Below are 4,649 nucleotides of genomic sequence, written 5' to 3' on the forward strand. Positions count from 1 at the left end.
GCATGCCCAAATGATTAGGATTGGTGGATGATGATGTTATCCCCACCAATGACATCATTTCCTTGCGTTAGCTACCTGTTGTGGATTCTCACGTGGTCGCGAAAATCACTTCCCGTTTGGTGGTTATGTGGAGCGGACCTGTAACGGTTTCGTTAATGAGGGACGCTAAGCTACGTTGAGGGACGCCATTAGACGCTTTGGAGGAATTTTGGGATTTCGAGGAGATCTCCGGGAGATTTGAGTGAGCGTGGTGGCCGATCTTTTGTTGTATTTATTTATCAATTCGTGGATTTATCAAAGGATCCCACCCGACGTGGCTTGGGTCAGGAGCTGCCAGAGCGCAAGATGACTAGTTTGTTATATGAAATACCGGGCGCCAGTCAATTTTGTCAAGATTGACAACTTGAATAATTAATTACTAAATTTGAAGGCTAGAACAAGAGACAACGTGAGTTGGGGTGGACACGACTTTGGAGAGCCAATAGAAAGCCAAAGAGAGAGGGTAAGACAGAGACAGAGGGCTGCTGACAATATGTTCTCGAAACCGTCTCTCCTGGCGTGGTGTGAGGCAGTAGACAATTATTCACACCGTTAATTTAACAATACTCATATTGTAAACAAAATATGCCACGAGCCTATACAAAATACTTAAAATACAATAATCATGACAACTATTAACTTGACAAAACCGTTAGTTGCCGCAGTGGTTTACAATGAATATGAGAGGTTCGTCAGCCGGAGCGAGAGTAACTTACCTCAGCACGCTGGACACTTGTTGGACGTAGACCCGTCGGATAATCGATATTCCGGCGAAACTCCGTTGACGAAAATAAGGGCTGAGCCTCCTAATTGGCCAGTAATGACGTGACATGAATTTAATAACATAGGCTTGGAATTCTCAATAATTTTCCATTGGAAAATTTTGAGACTGACATTGGGGGAATTTCTATTGACGTGTCACATCCGAATATACATTTTCCGCCAAAAATGTTGTATCCGAGATATATCTTCAGGATACATATTTGTTCCGTGGGACTTCTCCCTTAGTAACACTGGTGAAGCTAGATCTTTCCTTAATGACCCTTCAAAAGCTATACTTTTTCTTAGTGACTCATGAAAAGCTAAATTCTACCCTTGTGACTTTTGTGAAGCTTGACTCTCCCCTAATGACCCTCGTACAGCATGACTCTCCCCTAGTGACCCTTGGAAAGTCAGACTTTCCCCTTAGTAACGCTTAAAAACGTAGATTCTGCCCTAGCGACACTTGAAAGGCTAGGCTCACCTTTAGTGAATTTCTCGACGCACACCCTTTACCAATCGACTTAGTCGACGCTTTACCCTTTTCCAACTTACTCTTTCGATGCTTGACCCTCTCACAAGTTATTCTCTCGACACTTTACCTATATATTGTTCGCATAGATCTATATACACTTATTGGGATCATTTTTTTTTATAGCTACGATTGCCATTTTGTATAGAAGGTGTTCGGTATCCAAAAACGGGGGTGAAATTTATGGGTTCAGATAGTCTTAGAATCCGATCTTGAATTGGTGTATATAACCTTATGCAAATATTTTCATTTATAGCTGCAAGCGCCATCTCGAAAAGAGGAGAGGGGAATTGAAATAATAGAATTTAAATTCATAGGTACAAGTTGATTCAGAATTCGATCGTAAAACGATATGTGCATAGAATTTTCACAGAAAATTTTTCTATAGCCACCAATGCCCTCTTTGAAAAGAGGTTCCTCCTCTTACCTTTCCTCGCCTGATCATGGGCCTCCGCTTCCGGCTCCCTGGCGATTTTTTCTTAATCATTCCTCCCCCGGAATCCCGCCTCGTCCCGCCCTTTTTTCCTCCCTTAGGCCCGCCGGGCGCCTCAACAGGCGCCAGGCACCTTCCCACCTCCCACGCCTTCCCTCTCCAACATCTCCCTTTCAATTTCTTTCCAGTCCACCCTCTCACTCATCCTCCATTCACTCGTTACCGACTTTTTCACTCTCCCCCACTTGCACAAATTGCTCTCTCAAACATTCGCCAGCCAAACTGTTTCCCTCCCCATTCAGCAATTTTTCCCTCAAAATTCCACGCTCTCTTCCTCATTCTCACTGCCAAACTATCTCTGCCTACTTCCTCTCTCACCATGTACCCTGGACCCTGCTTTTTCACTCCAAATACCCATTTCATATATTTCTCCTTTATCGCATCCATTCTCATACATTCATCCCAACCCCAATCTTCCACCCCGTAGTAGCACATTGTCGCTGACACTAAAACATCAAGCAACCACATCCTTCTCCTCCAATCATTCCTAAACCTCCCTTTACCAATTGCCCACACCTTCTCCATCATTTTTCCCGCCACTTCCGTTCTCACTTTCACATGCAGATCATCACTTCCATTCTTCGACAACCAATATCCCAAATAGCAAAATTCAGTCACTTCAGTCACTTCTTTCCCATTCATTCTCCATTCCTTTTTTCTCTCTTCTTCTAAACTCCATCATTTTCGTTTCCCCTACATTTACCGTCAGATCCTTCCCTCTCACATACTTCTCGAACTCCCTCATCATCAATCTCATACCTCCTTCCGTGTCCGCCAAGAGTACTGCATCATCCGCATACGCTAGATGATACAGCCTCCTCCTCCCCAGAATAACTCCCCCCTTCCCTTTTCCGCTGGAGCAATCCTCTAGATCCGTTAAACAAAAGCGGGCTCAGTGGGCATCCCTGTCTCAAACCTCTCCCAGTCCAGAAAGCCGCCCCCCCCCCCCCACCGCGGCCACCCTTCCTATAGTCTCCTCAAATGCTTACCTGATCCTTTCTATCGTTCTCTCCTCAATCCATCTTCCACTCATTGTTTCCCATGAAACCTCTCTGTTTACGCTATCGAAGGCCGCTTTGAAGTCCACGAAAAGCGCGGACGACCTCCTCCCTTTCTCCTGAACCGCCCTGTTGATGGAGAACTTCAGCACGAAAATATCGTCCATAGTTCCCATCCCCCTCCTGAAGCCCGCCTGATTATGCGGTATCACCTCTATTGCATCCGACTCCTCCTCTAATCTCTTCATTAACAGTTCCATATAAATCTTATGCGACGCTGGGATCAGCGTAACCCCACGGTAATTCTCTACCTGGTTTCCTTGCCCCTTTTTCAGCATCGATGCCACCATCCTAACGCCATCCATCCACACCGCCCTTACAATCAGATCCGTTTAATTAGCCCCCCATGTATAGATATTCAAAATTTTCATTTTTTTTCTAATTGAAGTAGTTGTGAAGAAGTTTGCTAATAAAAAACATTTGCTACTTAGTACTTTCTTTTAAATAATTTTTTTTTAAATTAACCCTGAAAAAAAAGCCGTTTGCCCCGCTCTTTCATTATTTCCAATAAAATTTTTCACCAATCAGTAGCAAATTGTTTGAAGATTTTTGCGAGTTCATCAAAAGTTGTCAATGCACTCCCATTATTATGTAAAATATCAATTTCCGGTTCACACCCCTGTAAACACACGGTCTCAATATCGATCCAATATGGCCGCTGAGTCATTTTGGAGTAAAGTTGTGTGGAAGTTTTTCAGTGCAATGGGAATAAAATTATTTGTTTAATCGATAACAAAAGTAAGTATTTCCATTGAATATTTAGGAGTTCAGTGTAGTGAATAGTGTCTAGAATTTCCATGAATACCTTTCCATTCATCGGAAGTGTTTTCGTCACATGTTTTTATTTCTATTTCAATACTCTCGTGGAATAATTAGTATCCCGTACTCCCCATTACTCATTCATCAATATGATTAATTATTCCATTTCTGCACAGGTAAAAATAGAAAGGGGACCTTTCCTTAAATCATCCTACAAATTTACTCCTCCAGTCTCCGAATGGCTTTCAGCAACACCAGAAGTGAAAGAAAGAGCAACTGGTGATGCATAACCCATCAAAATGATGAATGTCAACATTGTACGAGTCAATGAATTTCTCATACCATGACATGATGAGAAATATTTATTGTTACATCTTTTTTTGTAGGTTTGAGCGAAATGCCGAGACCCAGCGAATCCCAGAGAAAACTTCTCCATATCGTCCTCAATCACATCGAGAAGCTTCCAATTAAGCATGAGCAGTCCAATGCAAGTACTAGACTTACTTTTGAAAAATTGGAATAAAATGCATTGAATAAAATCAGTATCGAGGATCAATTTAAGCGTTCATTATTTCAAACTCACGTAATCTGGAAATAGCACATGAGGATTTCAAGATATATCGTGAATGCGATAGCCATTTAAATACTTCCAAAAAAAATCAACGACTCTGCATCTTTTCCCTTAAAGTTATGCCCAATTATTTAACAGAAAATTTTAGAATTTTGTGTTATCATTTTCCGAGGAAGAAATTGTGAAATGAACCATAAAACTTTTAAGAACGGGTTTTTTATCGAAAAAGTGCAAATTTTCTTTTTATTTTGTCAAATCACAATAGATAAATGACATTTCCTATAGAAAACAAATGAAATACATTTTTTTGGCCATTTTTGGCTTATCTACATTATTATTATTCGTACTATTATAATTGGGAACTTCATAAAATTGCATAACAATTATCAACAAAACTCAACATTAGTCTATTGAATTTAGTTTGTTAAAAAAACATCA

General features: G+C 41.1%; 1 long non-coding RNA gene across 1 annotated transcript; it reads left to right on the forward strand.

Annotated features, from left to right (window-relative positions):
• Positions 1 to 3,356: 3,356 nt before the first annotated feature.
• Positions 3,357 to 4,196, forward strand: LOC105272725 (uncharacterized). Its single transcript, XR_892818.1, has 3 exons — positions 3,357 to 3,619; positions 3,817 to 3,957; positions 4,027 to 4,196. It is a non-coding gene; the product is annotated as an uncharacterized lncRNA (long non-coding RNA).
• Positions 4,197 to 4,649: the final 453 nt, after the last annotated feature.

This window comes from Fopius arisanus, unplaced genomic scaffold (assembly GCF_000806365.1).
Source record: "Fopius arisanus strain USDA-PBARC FA_bdor unplaced genomic scaffold, ASM80636v1 scaffold00249, whole genome shotgun sequence".
Taxonomy (NCBI): domain Eukaryota; kingdom Metazoa; phylum Arthropoda; class Insecta; order Hymenoptera; family Braconidae; genus Fopius; species Fopius arisanus.